This window comes from Myotis myotis, unplaced genomic scaffold, assembly GCF_014108235.1.
Source record: "Myotis myotis isolate mMyoMyo1 unplaced genomic scaffold, mMyoMyo1.p scaffold_m19_p_15, whole genome shotgun sequence".
NCBI classification, from domain to species: Eukaryota; Metazoa; Chordata; class Mammalia; order Chiroptera; family Vespertilionidae; genus Myotis; species Myotis myotis.
This window is the reverse complement of record NW_023416319.1, coordinates 42,552,278-42,570,226: the sequence shown is the minus strand read 5'-3', so window position 1 is coordinate 42,570,226 and position 17,949 is coordinate 42,552,278. Positions and strand designations below refer to the sequence as shown.

The 17,949-nt window shown below is 49.8% G+C and overlaps 1 long non-coding RNA gene across 1 annotated transcript in view; it reads left to right on the top strand.

The window, feature by feature from the left end:
- The first annotated feature begins 4,962 nt into the window (after positions 1-4,962).
- LOC118670125 overlaps positions 4,963-17,949 on the top strand; it is a 24,459-nt gene continuing 11,472 nt past the window's right edge. The window contains exons 1-2 of the long non-coding RNA XR_004972220.1: positions 4,963-5,052; positions 11,951-12,038. This is a non-coding gene — a long non-coding RNA (uncharacterized LOC118670125). The remainder of the gene's footprint in view (positions 5,053-11,950; positions 12,039-17,949) is intronic.

The window sequence follows — 17,949 nt, the reverse complement described above, 5'->3', positions numbered from 1 at the left end:
GATAAAAAGAAAGCACTAAAACTAACTAGGGAATGATCCCAAACTCCCCTATAGGCTCATTTTGATGTATCAGCGTATTAAAGAACATCCCTGGAAAACTGTTGAATATTCTGTTGAGACCCTCCCCTGAGATCTCCCCTAAAACTCCCACCTTTAGAAAACAGATAAAGACGGGGCGGTGTGGCGTGCCCCTCTGCACGTCTGGACAGAGGTCCGAGGTCTGGTACGGAGAGCCCATCATCCCTGAAAGGGGGCTGACCCCTTGCCTGTCATGCAAAGCACGTTTGTGGGGAACCTGATGCTAAATCATTGTTTAACTAACTTTCAAAGTTTTTTTTGTTTTTGTTTTTTTTTTTTATTTACAAACCCTTGTGTTGAAGGCTGATTTTCAATAGATCACAGTGAGGCTGCTTCATATGAAACCCCAACCCAGAAGCAGGTCGGCCTTGATTAACTATCTTGTAGATAACCTGCTTCTGGGTCCGGGTTTCATAGGTAGCAGAGCAGCTCCCTCGCTGAGATCCACTGAAAGTCAGCCCTCGACACAGGGTTTGTAAATAAAAACTTACAAAACCCTCTGACCCAGTGCACACTCTCTTTTTTTTTTTTTTTAAAGGGGAGAATGATGATTTTTATTTTTATTTTTTTAATATATTTTATTGACTTTTTACAGAGAGGAAGGGAGAGGGATAGAGAGTTAGAAACATCGATCAGCTGCCTCCTGCACACTCCCTACTGGGGATGTGCTCGCAACCAAGGTACATGCCCTTGACCGGAATCGAACCTGGGACCCTTGAGTCCACAGTCTGACGCTCTATCCACTGAGCCAAACCGGTTAGGGCCACACTCTCTCTCTTGAGCACTCTTGTGTGTCCCCTCCCCCTCACTTTTCCTCAGGAGTGCACTTTGCTTTCTTTCTCCTAAACGCTAAAGGTCCCCACGAGACTCAACCAGGGGAGCAGCAGCAGCAGCAGCTTGTCCCGGGCTAACCCGTTGAACTTGTCTTTAAGGACTCCTTTGCCTCTGTAACTTCCTGTTCTGCATCCACACAGCCCGGCATTGGTTAACTTCTGTTCCTGTGACTTCCTTCCCTGAATCTGAGCCCTGTCTCAGCTCACTCCTGTTGCTGTGATCTTGCCCCTTCTACCTTGAGCTCTTCCTTTGTTTCACTGTCCCCAGCTTTAATAAACGTACTCTTAAAACATCACCTGGACTTGTGTCGTGAAATTTTTCCTACACAAAGTCAAGAACCCACACATTCCAGATTGTGCTGGGACAGACCTAACTTGGTCCTGGTCCCTCTCTGGTGACAAGAAATTATTTCCTCTGGGGACAGTGCAAGGGCAGTGGGAACCCCACAAAGGGTCGGCTTGATAAGCCACCATGAAAAGGGATGGGGATTTGAGAACTAGGAGGGTAGTCCAACAGAACACCATTAACACTAGGCACGGTGGTGCAAGGCACAGAGGCTCACCAGCCGTCCACTGCTTTCCACCTTGTTTCCCACACACCCAGAGTGGTCAAGTGAGCTGTCGAAGGGACTCAGCCACACTCCAGGGCACCATCTCTTTTCTCACTAATACACCCCTCGGCCTCGCAGAGAGGAATCCCATCTGCTCCAGGGCCAGCTTTCAGCCAGGATCCCCCTGTCTTCCTCGGCTTCTGAACCCTTTTGAGAAAAGAAAGCAGAAGTAGAGGGCGTCTGAGGCAACATCCCGCTTCAGTTTGTACCAGAAGCCTAAGCACAATGGCTGAGCTGCCTGTGAGGGCCAGGGGTCAGCTGATCTGAGGTCAGGCTATTTGGCCCCTAGGGATGATTAGGGTTCTAAGCTGTGACCTGAAACAACCTGTAGGAAATATAATACGTCTGTCTTTGAAGTTCCGTACTTTTATTACAAATAATGCAACTTTGCATTCTAGGTTTACATCCTGTCTGTGTTAAATTTTAGTGGCAACTTTTAAAATTATTTACTAGTTAAATTACTTAGTTTCACTTAGTAAAAGTTAAGTTTTACTTAACTTTAAAGTAAACATTTTTTACTTAAAAATTTTTAGCCCTGCCCAGCTGGTGTGGCTCAATGGTTGAGTGTTGACCTATGAACTAGTAGGAGGTCACAGTTCAATTCCCACTCAGGCCACATGCCTGGGTTGCAGGCTCAATCCCCATTGTGGAGTGTGCGGAAGGCAGCTGATCAATGATTTTCCCTTATCATTGATGTTTTTCTCTCTCTCTACCTCTCTCTTCCTCTCTGAAATCAATAAAATATATTTTTTAGCCCTGCCAGCTGGATAGCTCAGTGGATTGTCACCCTGTACACCAAAAAAGGTTGTGGGTTCGATCCCCAGTCAGGATGTGTAGGAGAGGCAGCCGATTGATGTTTCTCTCTCTCTCTCTCTCTCTCTCTCTCTCTCTCTCTCTCTCTCAAAAAATCACTAAAAATATATATCCTCAGGTGAAGATTTAAAAATTTTTTTTTAAAATATATTTTATTGATTTCACAGAGAGGAAGGGAGAGAGATAGAGAGTTAGAAACATCGATGAGAGAGAATCATCGACCAGCTGCCTCCTGCACATCTCCCACTGGGGATATGCCCGCAACCCAGGCACATGCCCTTGACCGGAATCGAACCCGGGACCTCTCAGTCCGCAGGCCAACGCTCCATCCACTGAGCCAAACCGGCCTCGGCTTAAAAAATTTTTTAATAGAAAGAAAATATACTGCAATTATCCTGTGTTGGGATTTTCATACTCCAGTTTTGAAAACCCAGACCTAGAGAATCTCAAAGGCCTCTTCCACTTCCATAGGGATCATACCGAAAGAAAGGAAAATCATGAGTTTCATGGAGCTACTTTGCTAAAAATCCCAGGCCAGGCCCGTAAGGGTGTGGACCATCCGGAGTAGGCCTGCCAGAGAAGGTAGAAGCAGACATTCCAGTTCCAGCCGTTCAGTGGTCTTGCCCTTTGAGGGTTTCCAATTGCCATGTATCAAAGGGGAAGGTGGGGTCGGGGCGGCTTTGCTCCTCACGCTGGGGGGAGTGGTGGAGGGAGAGACACAGATGATCAGGAGCTGCTACAGCGGGGACAGCCTGAATCCAGGCTCACTGCCCGCCTGGACAGCAAAATGAGGTCTATTTTTTTGTATGTTCTTCCAGAGCAGAAAGACCAGAAGGGCTTTGTCCAGCCTCTGGATGCCCCCAGGAGCCGAGGTGAGTGAGGCCGGATTAGAGTGTTAGCAGAGAGGAATCAGCCCTCTCACTTGTCAGAATTCTTCATTCAGTGGAATAAACCTTACAATCTTTGAATGTCAGAGCCTGTGGGTCCTGGGAGAGCGCGCCCACCCTCCATCCACTGCCGCCCCCCCCCCCCCCCACACACACACTTTATGGACAGGAAACTTGCTGGAAGGCCAGGAGCCTTAGGAGGTGAGGTGTCAGTGATCTCTCACTCTCCTGGCAGTTAGGTCTCACTCAATCCCCAGGAACTTTCTTTTCCCAGACGTGCAACTGTTTGTTTCCTTGCCCCTCTGCCAAGTCTCTAGCCTCACTCAGAAGTGTTTTTTTTTTAATCTTCAGTGCCAATAGTAGCCGGGGGCTTGGGAAACTCAGGTTTATGCAAAAAGCAGCCGCCCAGGGTCTGCAAGCTAGCCTTCTTCTGGAATTCCTTGCTGCAGGTGATGGAAGCTGCCAGTCCCACCTGGCAACTGTGCCGCCTCTCACAAAGATCTTTCATCTTTCTGGAGCTCTTCATGGTTTTAAAAACACTTCCATATCCTTTAGTATTTTCATAACTCTGTCAATAACAATAACTACTAACATTTGTGTAGTGTAGAACGGTCAGGCCCCAGCAGTGTCATTTTGCAAGTAAGGAAAGCGAGGCGCAGCCCTGATTGGGCAGCTCAGTCGGCTGGAGTGTCATCGGGCACCCCAAAAGGTTTCAGACTGGATCTTGGGGGGGCAAGTACCAGAGGCAACCAATCGATGTTTTTCTCTCTCTCTCTCTCTCTCCTCTCAAAATCAATTAAAAAAAAACCAACATATCCTGGGTGAGGATTAAAAAAGAAAAGAAAACTGCGGCCCAGCTAGGAGCAGGGCCTGCGGGTCAGCAGGCGGGAGCCATGGCTCTGGCTACAGCTCATTTCCTCGATCCCAAGTTACTAACACTCTCAGTTGTGAGCCTGTGTGGGGGATGGAGGGGCAGTACATGGCGGGGAGTGGTGGGTAGAAGAGGTAGAGCGAACATCTGGAGCTGTTGACAAAAAACTTTCTCTCCTGGGCTGGCCCCTGTTTTATCTCATCGGGTTCTCCCTCCCCCTGCCGAATTAAGCAGCCCCCTCCTCTCTCTCCTCTCTGTCTCCCCCCTCCCCCCCAAGGGGTTTGCCTTTAGCTAGTCACCCACGGGCCCAAAGTGACAGTGGTTCTGCCACCACATCCCTGCAGGTTCCTCCCTGAGCGCTCTCCCCTCGGAAGGCGAACTTGGGGAGCTCCAGAGGGACTCTCCTCGTCCCCGTGTCCACAAGGCAGACCCGGCGTAGGAATCTAGGAGCCACTGCTGGAGTTTTGTACAGACTTCAAAACAAACGCAGGGAGAAACAAAAATCTAAGTTCCTGGAGTCTGCTCTGGGGAGAGGTGCACACAAGAGCTTCCCCGACTTCCCCGAGGTCTGCAGTCGGGCCAGCCGGGTGGGGGGAGGGGAGGCCCCCCCGCCCGCTCCCCCGCTTCCCCCCCCACTCCCCCTGCCGCCCCCCCACCCCCCGCCCGCTGTGAGCTGCGCCCGTGGGGAGCCGGCCTCGGAGGTGACAGATGCTGAGCAGCTGACTTGGGGGTGGGTCTCCGCGGACCCCCTACGGGGGGTGGGGAGCTGGGACGTGACTTGGAGAACGTACATCTGGGGGGATGGGAGGAGGATGGAGGGGCCGTGGAACTGGGGAGAAGGGCGGGGCTTCCCCGGCCCCGCCCCCACGGGAGGAGGCGCCGGCGCCGCGGTGCTGAGCTCAGCGCTTTGGCCCCGGGGCCGCGGGTGGGGGCAGGGCGGAGGGGCCCGCGCCTTTCGGGTGAGCATGGAGGAAGGGGGGGAGGTGGAGGGAGGGAGAGGCTGGGGAGCTCTCCCAGCCCTGAGGCTGGAACTGGCCTGGACCCGGTCTCTGGTCTCCTAAGAAAGCGGCCCCTGTAGGGGTGGGGGAGGCCTCTGGGTGCGCGGAAAACCTGCTAGGGGTGGGCTGGGGAGTGCCCATGAGTCACCACCCTAAAGCCCCGATTTAGCCCCAAGACCTCACGTCAGAGGGTTGTGCCCTCTGACCCCAGGGTTTGTTTGGTGGAGGGAGTGCGGGGAGTACTGCCCACCCCTGCGTGGCCGCCTGCCAGAACTGCCCAGGCCACCTCCAGCGAGGGCAGGCGGGGCCTTCTCTCTGAGGCAACCTTACAAAGATGCAGGAAGATCAGCTTGAGAGGAGACGGAAGAAAACCCTCTGTACCCACCTGGCACAAATGGTTACTCAGGACGAATGGTGGGTGGCTATTTTTGAGCTGGCCTACATACCTATTTGCCTCTTTATCTTTTTAATATCACACATGGTTATTATGGGAGCTTTTCTTTAGCACTTGGTGCAGCTGCTGCATTTGCTGAGGGCTGCACAATGAGGCGTGTTGCCTCACTCTCCCAGGAAGTTTTAAGAGTCTCTAGCCCTGGAAAGCAGGGCATCAATAGGCCAGCAGAAGCTTCACCAAGCTCTTTTCCCAAAGAACAGGATCCTAGCCCTGATGCACCAGCTCCAGAGCTGGCCAGCCCTGGGGGCAAGGACTGCCATCCAGACCTGATAACACTGTCACTGGGTTTTGCTGGGCCGACCTGAAGCCCCCAGGACCTCTGGGCTTCCTTGCTTGCAAAAGTTGACCTTGTGGTCCTGCAGCCCCACACTGGCAGGCTTTCTTTTACGGATGGGGAAAGTGAGGCAGAGATGAGTTATGGACAGAACTGGTTTGGGATTTACTGCTCTGATTAAGTAGAAACAAGGAGAGTCTGGAACTTTCTATGTATTGTACCTAGTGTAGCCTCTCTAGGACTTCTATGAACCTTTTAATAGCTCCCTATTGTCTTTAATACAGATCTGGCTCCTTATTTTGGCCCACCAAGCCTCCAGGACAGACCCTTGCCTATCTCTAGAGTCATTTCCCTTCCACAGCACAGGAGGGGAAAAATCACATATGGATCTAATTATCTCTGAAACGCTCTTAAATTTTCCATAAAGTACAGTGTACATAGCTTTGTGTATACAACTTTGCAGAGTAATATGTATGTAGATGTGCAAAATATATACAGCCATGTACAGTGGATCATAAAGAGGACAGCAACAAAGTATAAGCATATAATTTACAGTATTTTTAATCACATAAAAGAGAAACAGACACATAGACCCAGAAGTGAGACTGTAGAGGTAACAGCAGATTTCTGTCTTCTCCCATCTGGTGCCCTCTCTGGGGCATGAAATTCTTGGCCCAGGGGAAGAGAATGGGGGACGCTTGTGCTGCTTAAACTGCTCTTTTTTGCTTGGATGTTTTTTCAACACTGGTCTGACTGACTTTACCCAGGTCCCCGTGACCTGTGGGATGCCTTTCCTCTATAGTCTTAGGAATCTTCTCTTTCTACTTGCTCCCATCTTCACAGCGATTACTTTCCTCAGATGCCCTTCTAGCTCTGACTCACACTGCATGCTTGTCTGAAGCTCAGAGCCGTCCAGGAGCCCTCTTTCAACACACTTGGGAAGCTCCATGTTCCCCTGCCAGGTAGTCCAGGGCAGGGAGTCCAGCCCAGACCCGCTTGGCTTTGAAGCCAGTGCTCAGTTCACATAACCATGATGAGTTGCTCTCTTCCCACTGGACATTGTGTATTGAAATGATCCTATTCTGGGTCTGATGCCTCCTCAGACTGTAAACTCCTTCAGGAATCACATGTTTTAAATCGTTTAAGTACCTACCACTACCACCACCCCAACTCCCCCCAACACCCACACATACTCTCACACACACCTTCTATATGTTCATACATATGGTGAATGCTCAACAAGTATTTGGCCTAGAATTGAATGGAATTAGAGCCCACATGTGAATCAAGTGTGAATCAAGGTTAGTGTAAAATCAGCAAGAAGTCTCCCTGACCTTCCCAGGCAATGGGGAACTCTGCTTCCCTTGAACTCTCATAGCATTTATTATTGTCACAGAAAGTTAAAACTGGGAAGGGGATTTCCCTTCTTGTCAGATGAGAAGACTACAGGGGAAGTGTCCAGAGTGGACTGGAATGGGAACCAGATCCCCTGGTCTGCTGGCTTGCACTGGCCTTCTCCATTGCACCTCATCACCTCTTCATAGAGGCCTTCCCTGGTGGCCCCAGCCCTCCTCTATCGTTTCCTTTCAAAGCACTTATCCCATATGTAATTATACTTGTGCTTATCAGTGTGGGTGTCCAATGTCTGCCTTTCCCACTGACTGTAAGATCCAGGAGGCCACGGTCTGTATCTGTTTCATCCTGGAGCTCCAGTACCCTGCACAAAGTCAGGATCACGGAGTTCCCAATAAATGTATGTGAAAACCAAGAATGAGTATTCATGTGGCCTGAGAACCTCCTTACATTTCCCTAGGGCGGCACTGAGGTTGGCTCACAAATTGCAGAGTTGACAGGACTAGAGTGCTCCTTGCCAGTAGCTCCTAGGCAAACACCCTGTCTTGAGGAGCTTAAGATGTAGGAGAGGAGATAAAACACCTAGTGAACAATCCTAACACAAGGAAGGTGGCTGAGCTGGGTGCTAGCATTGAGCAGTGGTGTGGAGGGCAGACGGGAGGTTTGAGACCTGCGGCTGAGAACCAAAGTAAATAGTGATTGCAAAAACTGAAAACCACCTAGGTGTCTGTGCCAGGAGAATAGTGAAATAAATTCCAAATCCTGGAATATTATGTGGGTGTTAAAAAGAGTGAGGTAGAGTTTGGAAAGATGCCCAAAATACATTGTCAGGTGAAAACAAGTTGCAGAATACTGTGTACGCTATAATCTCATTCTGAAGAAAAAGCCGAGGACGCCCCTGCAGACGCATACTCCAGTGTGCAAAGAAAACATCTAGAAGGATTCTGGACACTGTTTACAGAGGTTATCTCTGCGGGACGGAGGGCGGGGAGCTTTTACTTTTCATTTTCACCTTCTGCACTGTTGGGTTTTCACCATGAGCTCATACTGCTTTCACAAGAGTTTGTGTTTTTGTTATTGCAGGATTGCGGGGGATGGGTAAAGAGGTGGGTGGGGCCGGAGAGGTGGAGACCCAAGGAGAAATGCTGCAGGATGAGGGGCACTGACTGGGCCTGGAAAGACGGAGGGAGGGTCTTAGAAGGCCCTGTGGTTCCAAATGTGGAAAAGTAGAGACTGTTGTGGAGACAGGGGCATCGAGTGGAGATGGGATGTGGGCGCACAGGGCAGTGTAGGACGACTCATTCAAGGTGACTGGCCACAGTGCTGGTGACCCTGGGCAAGAGACTAGAAACCCAAGACCAGGGACCCTGGCTCATAGGAACAAGGGCAAAGAAAGGAATACGGGGGACCTTTAGGACCCTACGGATGCCTTGGCCGGTTCACCATCCTTTGAGTACAGACCGTTCTGGCTGCAGCTTGGAAACAAACGAAGCAAGGAGGGGCCAAAGCCTAAGCCAACAGAGGAGGTCTGCCTTCCCCTGGCTGGGATGTGCCTGCCTGGGTCTCTGGGCTCCTCCTGCTTGCTCTTCTGGGCTCTCAGCCAGGCCTGGGGTGAAAGACCAGGGCTTTTGGCCCCTTCTGGAGGCGAAGCCCCTTCCCAGGACCAGGAGCAAAAGGAGTCAGAACAATGATGTTCATGGAGAGATTGGGGGAGGGAGAGGGAGCTGAGTAGGGGCAGGAGAAGTTTCTTGGCTCAGATAAGCCAGTAAAAGACTGGAGAAGGTCAAAGATGAGGAATGTTCTGTGATTTCTAGACAGCAGCTCATTTATCTCAAACACTTGCTCTGAGCCCGAGTCCAGTGGTAATACTGCCTCCATGCAAGCTGGATAAAGAACCCACTTTGAGGGGACGGTGCTTGAAGCCTTGTCTCCACGTCTCTTCACAAAAGCCCCGCTGAAAGGAAGGAGGAGAGCATCTGCCATGTGCTAGGGCACTTTCACATGTGTCTGTTTAGTCTGCACTACAACCTTCTCAAAGGAGGTATTCTTTTACAAGGCAGGAAACTGAGGCTGGGGAGGAAGGTGCCTTGCCCATGACCACATGGTTAGGAAGTGTTAAACCTGGGATTCGAACCTGGGTGTGCCCGTGTCCCACTTATAATTTGGTTGCTTGGAGCTCAGAACACATTTTCCCATCAAAATAATGCTGTAAGTGGTGGTTTGGTTGCCATAATGGCCTCGCTCACCCAGGGTACAGCCAGAATTAATTCTATGTTTCAGTGTGGTTGTGGATGAATCAGGCTTTTGCGGGCTAGCCCAGAAACCCACAGGAGAGGGAAGATGCATTTGAGGGTGTGTCCGCGCTGGGAACTGTCGTCCTCGCTATAGTACCTGATTCAGGGCAAGCAGGGGTACGGTGGCTCAGGGAGCACTTGTCCCTTCCCAGCCCTGGAGAGGCCTAGTGCTCACAGGAGCGAGGAAGAGCATCAGCAGGTTTGGGGTTTGTAAGGCAGGGGGTGCTGCATGAGAATGTGCACCAACTTCCAGACTCTGCACATTTTCGTCCTTTCTTTTTCTTCCTTACACTGCTCCTCAGCTCTTCTGCTTCTTCCTCTAGGATGGAGCACTCCAGGCAAGATCTAGGTTCATTTTCCCCACTAACTTTGATGTCTGTGTAGGAAGTGGCTGGTGATAGTCACTGCAGAGGAATAGGAGTGACTGTAGGAGCTCAAAGCAAAGATCTGGAAAGCTGTTAGAGTGACTTCAGGAAGAGCATTCATTCGTTCATTCCCTCATTTAGTCACCAGACACTTGTGGGTGTGCTGGGCTCTATGCTCCTTCCTTATCGGCACTTCTTTTGCCAGAAGAATCCTGGGCAGGACTGACTGTGGGTCTTAGACCCAGAATCTTAGCATTGGAAGGAACAGATGGGAACTGCTGTCATTCACCAGTTCAGGATGGGCCGAGTGTCAGGCTAAACACTGAGAATATCTAAGTATGAAGCATGAAGTCTAGAGAGAGGAGGACAGTGCTTTGCACAGTTTGTTAGTCCAGGGTCCCCGTGACTGGACCAGTACCAGCTCTTTCTGGCCGTACCGATGGCCTTCCTCCTTCCTGCTTCAACATGGGTCCCAGTTATCTTTTAGAATTGAATCTGGGGCTGGGGGGAGGCCACAGAGAAGTAGTAGGATTCCTTTCTCACTGATAGTAACAATGGCTGGGCTCTCCCCTGCAGTGAGAACTGGATTTCCTGTAGGTGGGGTTCAGGAAGACTTAGAAGACTTTTCTCATTCTTTCAATGAGCCACCTGCTTGCTAAATTCCAGGTCTTCATGAGCACCATTCACTCTGCTTGTACCTCTGTTTCCCAACCTCCTTCACCTGGCTAATTCCCATTGGGCCACGGCTTAAAGGGCTCTTCCTCAATAACTTTGCTCACCCGTAGCACTCCATGCTCATTCATAGCACCTTGGACTTCCCGTAGGATGACCATGGACCTTGGGATTTTGCTCTTGCTTATTTTTTTTGAAATATATTTTTATTGATTTCAGAGAGGGAAGGAGAGGGAGAGAGAGATAGAAACATCAATGATGAATCATTGATCAGCTGCCTCCTGCATGCCCCCTACTGGGGATTGAGCCTGCAACCCAGGCATGTGCCCTTGGCCAGAATCGAACCTGGGACCTTTCAGTCCGCAGGCCGATGCTCTATCCACTGAGCCAAACTGGCTAGGGTGCTCTTGCTTATTGAATGCCTTTCTGCTGGACCGTGATCTCTAGGAGGGGCAATCACCAAGACTGCCTTTCCTTTGTGTACTTGTTTTTAGCAATTGTGTGCCCATGATCTCAGGCAATACTCAGTATACAGAAGATGTTCAATGTGCAGTTGTTGAATAACCTGGGATCCATAGCTAAAGGCAAGGCCTTCAAGTGAGTGACTTTGATTCAGGCCATCCAACAACTGTGCATCAAGGACCAGCACACACACATAGAAAGATAACTTGGAAAAAGAGGTTACAATCTAGTAGGGGAAACTTAAAAACTTTAAAAACTGCAAAAATCTCTTCTAATCAGAGAGCCTCCATTCCCTACTAGTCCTGTCTCCCTCACTGGTGGCTCAGCGATTCTTGGCTACTTGAGCTGGGGCCTAGCATATACTTCTGAGTCCCGGGACCCTCTACAGCAGTGGTTCTCAACCTTCTGGCCCTTTAAATACAGCTCCTCATGTTGTGGTGACCCCCAACCATAAATTATTTTCGTTGCTACTTCATAACTGTCATGTTGCTACTGTTATGAATCGTCATGTAAATATCTGATATGCAGGATGGTCTTAGGCGACCCCTGTGAAAGGGTCGTTCGACCGCCGAAGGGGTCGTGACCCACAGGTTGAGAACCGCTGTTCTACGGGCACAGAACAACCTGGGGCCTGGTGTGCTGCACAAAGGCTCCTGGGGGCAGTTCCACGGAGCTTATGCACAGGACAGACATGATTGCCAGGACTTGCCAGATTCTAGACAGGGCAGAGTTCGGGCCATGGCTTCTCTGGACAGTTCTGCACCACATGCCTGAGCTTTGAGCTGTTTTGGAGAAGTCATTAAGAATTCTCAAATTCATCTGCAGAGAAACTTTGAAGGCAAAGGCTTACATTCATTTCAAGGATTTGAAATGATATCTCAAAATCAGTTATCCCTAGAGTGTCAGGAGACCTGGGTCCCAAAACCTTGATACTGACCTTGGTTGTTCCTCCCAATATCCAGAGCTTCTGTTTTGTCATCTGCAGGATGTTTTGTCAGGGGGCACATGAGATGCTACTGTGTGACAGTGCCAAGCACAATGAGGATGCTTCAGAAAGGAGGATGAATCAGAAGGTAAGTGCTCACAGTCTGGTCACTGGGGGCCTCACTCAGTAGGGAGGACACAATGGAAATGGCCTCCCGGGGCCCTACAGTGGACTTCATGCAGGTGCAGGCAGCTAAGGCTGAGGGTGTGAGCGAGGCAGCACTAGGACCCAGGGGCGGTGTCTGGAGCCGGCTCAGCTGGGTAAGTTCCCAGCCAGAACACAATGTTCTCAGTGTACCCACAGGAAACCCTAAAGAGGAGAACTGCACATGGCCCTCTGCTGGGTGTGTTCTGGCCCCAGCCTTTTATTCTTTTTCCTAACCTCAGTCCCCACTTTCACATCCTGTAACCTGCAGAGCTGCCCGTCCCACCCCGCTGGGCTGGTCCCAGGCCCTGGGAGAGCAATCAATGCAGGAAGCCCAAGGCCTCACTGACCTTAACCATTTTCAAATAAGACCATTTGCCTCTAACCTTGGCTTCCTGAATCGACCCTTTGTGATGGAAAGTTTTCACAGTACAGAAGGCAGACTCAGGGGACAAAGCTGAGCTGCTGGCTGAGGCCAGGGTCTTGGCTCAGAGAAGGGAAACAGCTGATGCCGCTGAACCATCTCCTCCCTTCCTCTCTGAAGGCCAGACCCCACCTGGGACCGGGCGAGGGCCTGCACTGCTGCTGCATAAATCAGGAGGAACTGGGAGCTGCCTGGGGAACCAGGGCCAAGTTTGGAGCAGAATATCCTATGATGTGGTTCCGAGTTTTTATTTCCACGAATGCTAGAATACGTTGTCCCACCAAGCTATTTTTATTGAATGAAAAATTTTTTTTTTTTTAAAAAAAGCAAACCTCTGCAAAACCAACAGCCCTCTATTACAGGGAAGGACAAGGTGAACTTTTCACTTCCTTCTCCCCAGCCTATCAATTCATCTGTGGTTTGGTGTCACCCACACTTCTGTGCTATATTCAATCTCAATTTTTGCCTCCTTGTTTTTGAAGCAGCAAGAGCCAGGCTCTTAAACCCATGTTGCTCTACAAGTTGCATGAGGCTTTCAAAACAACCTTTAGTGAGTTCTCAAAACAGATTGCAAAATGGAGACCCACCAGCCTTCTGGGCAGGTATGGAGGCCAGATGCCAGCCTCGATGCAGAGGTGGGCGGAAGAGAGTGAGCCATGGGAGAGAGCATGTGAGAAGCCAGCACCACCCAGCCATATTCTGGCTAACTGCTCTGTTGGAGGGCTGCAAGGAAGGAAGGAGCCAAGTTCTGGGTGACACACTACGTATCTGCCTCCTTAATGAGCGGCCTGACCATGGAAAAGAAACCTCAGTGCTTCTATTAAGCTCCATTAATAGGGCTCCTTCCACTCTGACATTTTAGAGTCTTTTTCAAAATATCGTTTTGTAAGAGTTTTATGGTGTCCTCACCCAGGCCAGTGAAAAGATCCTATGGGTGCTTCCCAGACTTGTCCAGGCTCAGGGATTCCCTTCTTGGAGAAGGGCCTATAAAAGCAGGCAATGCTGCTACTCCTGGGGAAGTCTGCTCAAGGCTCGGGGTCCCAAAGGACCTGGATTCTAGTCTTAGTTTTTTCAACTTGCTGTATGACCCTGTGCAAGTCGCTTTCTCACTCGGGGCTCTGATATCCTCATTAATCAAAGGAGAAAGTTTGGTAGACATCACTGTTGTAAGTGGAGTTGTGTCCCTTCCCTAAGTTCATATGTTGAAGTACCAACTATACCCGCCACCTTAGAATGTGACCTTATTTGGAGATAGATCTTGACAGAAGTAATCATATTATAATGAGCTCAGTAGAGTGAGCGCTAATCCAATATGATGGTGTCCTTATTAAAAGGGGAAATTTGGACACAGAGACATACATAGAGAAGAAATGATGTCAAGAGACATTGGGAGAAGATGGTCGTCTACAGGCCAGGGGGAGAGGCCTGGAATGGATCCCTTTCCTTGGCTTCCAGAAGGAACCAACCATGTCAACAACTTGATCTTGAACTTCCGGCTTCTAGAACTGTGAGACAATTATGTTCCTGTTGTTTAAGCCACTTAGGCTGTGGTTCTTTGCTATGGCGGCTCCAGTAGGCTGTTACCGCAGCCTGAGCCCAAACTAGTACAGTTGCTAAGGCCCCTCAGCTCTTGGGCTACAGGATTCTTTCCTGCCATCTTGGTGGCTTCCTCTGTCTCACATGCTCTTTCTCTTACCCTCTCCCATTGAGTAAATGACATCATGTGTGAAAAGTGCTTAGCACAATGCCCCACATATGGTAACTTCACTATCCATTGACCATTACAAACATTATTAGGGCTCTCAGTGTCTAGACCCAACCTGGACCTACCCTGAGACCCTCTGTGCCAAAATGAGAGGTGTGGGTTCTAAGCCCAGGCCCTCGCGATCAGTCAGGCCTTCATTATTGAAGCCTTACTCCTCCGCCCCCCCCCCCCCCCCCCAGCTTTTAAATCTAAGAGTATTAACTTGGCACCTTCCAGGAGCATTAACTCTTTTTAATGGAAAGCTTAATGGCCACAGAGCCAGTAGCACTCAAAGGCTGCAAAGGCTCAGAATGGGAGGTTATTTCTCTGTCCTTGGACTCCATGATCCCCAGGGTCATGCAGAGCTGCAGAACTCTAAGGCTAAGCCTCTGCTTTCCTGTTTGCCTGATGAGGACACCCTTGGCTGGCAGCGTACTGGGTAAGGCTCAACTACAGGTGGGGTCAGGGCCTGTGCTTCTGGACAGCGGAATGCTGCCTTCCTCCTTGGTCCTCCATCCCCCTTCTGCTTCTTTTGAATGAATACTCCTCTGTCCTGAGAGATGGCATGGGGACCATGTCCTGCTTTCTTCCTGACTCCCTGAGTCCATAGGTCTCTGAAGGTCAGAGCGCCTGGTACTCCACCTGCAGTCTCGGGCTGGTCAGGAGAGTCCGAATTTCCTTGGCATTATCAGGAGTGCTTTCAAAAAACACTCTGGCCTTGAGTTTGTTGAAGCGGGATCACAGAATGAACCTTGCGTCTTCTCTGGGCAATGACACTGGTCCAGGACAGCAAAGTGCTAGGTTGTCCTCCAGGCAGGGCGTGTTTGTTTGAGAGCTGCATTGCCCTGACTTCACAGGATGCACCAGATTGACTGTATTTTGGAGACTCTGCAGAAGGTTAAGTGGGTAGAGTCTGACTTGAACAGCCCCAAAACATGACTTTGGGTTTGCTAAACAAATGAAGTGCCCGTGCTTGTGTGGTTTATCCTGAAATATATGCCTGAAGATTTCTGAGAATAAGGAGGGGAACGAGGGCGTGGGATTCTCCTTCAGGCTTTCAGGGCCAGGGAAAGGGGGAGGAGAAACCGTTTAGGGGGGAAAACATCTTCCCACAATGTCCATATACTTTACATTTGATCATTCCAGGCTGCCTCTTATTCTGGTTTTTGGCTCAGAGCCCAGAAGGGAGGCTCCTTCAATAATCCTGTCTGAACTTAGGACATCTGCCTTTCCCTCAAAGTAAATACATATGAATCTATAAACACTTCGTTTCTAGTCAGAGCAAAAATACTGTTCACCACCTAGTGGCCTGCAAAGATCACATCTGCTGCATTCCACCAGCCTATGGGTCTAACCCTTCCAGGCCTGAGGAGCCTGCTTTCGAAGTTATTTACTGTGAAAGTCAGGATTCTTGGCCTCTCTCTTAGGTGCCCCTTGGCTGTGCCAGACAAATGCTCTTTTGATGGAAAGTGGAGCACGGTGAATGAGGCTCAGAACAATCTGGTTCTTGCTTCCTTCTCCTGAGAGAGATCACCACTCCCCTGTTTACACACTTTGCTGCAGCCACACCAAATGACTTGGAGTTCCACAAATGCTGCCCTGCCTTTGCACATGCTGTTCCCTGTACTTGGAGTGCTTATTTGGCTTCTTCCCCTCTTTGCTCGGCTGATTCACCAGTCACACTCAGGCACAGACTCCCCTTGTCTAGGAAAATGTCCTTGTCATCCCCTCTATATTCCCACCTCCAAGCCCTCTTGGCTTCCACAGCACCTTGTACAGGCCAGAATCATGGGGTTGTGGGACTGTATATATTCCTCATGTCTCCTTTTTCCTTATGTGCCCCCCAACCTGAGACCCATTGAACCCTAGGAATGAGGCCAGGGAGCCTGTATTTTTATTAAGCTTGATTCTGAGGCACAGCCAGGTTTGGGAAGCATTGCCCTAGCTTTGTACTTGTTTCCCTACAGATTACTAGACATACACTAGACCAGCCGTGGGCAAACTACGGCCCGCGGGCCGGATCCAGTCCGTTTGAAATGAATAAAACTAAAAAAAAAAAAAAGACCGTACCCTTTTATGTAATGATGTTTACTTTGAATTTATATTAGTTCACAAAAACACTCCATCCATGCTTTTGTTCCGGCCCTCCGGTCCAGTTTAAGAACCCATTGTGACCCTCGAGTCAAAAAGTTTGCCCACCCCTGCACTAGACCCTGAGTAAATGTCTGACCCTTCTAGTTTCTCTCCTAGCCTCTTCTTGTTTCACTTCTGTCCCTTGCTAGCCCTAGACCAATAATTTGCTTATCCTCTTGCCCTTACCATGCAAAACTATAACCACCAACTGCTCATTTTTTTCCATTCCTACTGCCATGTGCTAGGAGCTGTTGGCATACTTCTCCAAAGATTGGTGCCCTTGTAAGTTCACGGACTCTAACCGCAACTGGCCCCTGAATGTGGTTGGCAATCATCTGACCCTGGTCAGCTCTATTCCATTCTTCACAGAGACTGTTCCCAACCTCAGTGTTCACCTCCTCTGGCCCCACAGACAATAGACCAACTTGCCTTCTCCTTCACAGAGAAAATAGAAGCCACCAATGGGAACTCCTTCAACTTCCTGCCACCTCACCTCCACATACACCGGCACTATCCTTTTCGCTCTCCCTCCCTCCAAGACAGTGGTTCTCAACCTTCTGGCCCTTTAAATGCAGTTCCTCATGTTGTGACCCAACCATAAAGTTATTTTCGTTGCTACTTCATAACTGTAATGTTGCTACTGTTATGAATCGTAATGTAAATACCTGATATGAAGGACGGTCTTAGGCGGCCCCTGTGAAAGGGTCGTTCGACCGCCAAAGGGGTCGTGACCCACAGGTTGAGAACCGCTGCTCTAAGAGTAATCAGTCCTACTGGGCTCTGGATCCCATTCCCTCCCACTTCTTTAGGGCCCTTAACATCCTCAGTTGTCCTCTTTTTCTCTTTGACCTTTCCCATCATAAAGAAAAACAAATGTCTTGACTGGGTGTCCTCCTTTAACTACCACCCTCTCTCATTTTTCCCTCTCCTTCCCATTGAGCTTCGTTAAAATGTTGCCTAGATTTGGCCTCACATTTCACCTTCCACTGCTTCCCACCCACGGCAGGCTGGCTTTGCCGCCACCACGCCTCCTATGACGGCTACTCTTGAGACAAGGTCACCGACAATTTCCTTGGTAAAATCCAAAGACCTTCTCCATCCCTTATCTCATTTACTTGCTTGGCTACCCCAGATACTGCTGTTTGCAGCCTCCTTCTCATCTCTTTCTTCTTGGTTTCCCTGATGCCAAACTCCTCCTCCTTTTCCAGCTCTTTCCTGCCAGTTGCTTCCCTAGGCTCCTCCCCCTCTGCCTGCCTCTTGCATGTTAGGATTCCTCAGGGATTCGATCCTGCTTGGTCCAGTTATCCCCTCTCTATGGGCTCTCTCCCTGGACAATTCCATTCATGCTACCCTTGATTCAACCAACATCTCTAGGCTGGTGAGTCCCAAACTGAACTGTAGCTCAGCTCACTCTCCTGAGCTACAGACGTAGTCACTTGCTTATTGGACATCTCCTTGAGTCCACTCCTCTTCCTGTACCTCTGTCTCAGTGAACAGTACCTGGTTTTCCTCCGAGTTCTCCAAATCTGACCAGCCATCAGGTCCTGTGTATGA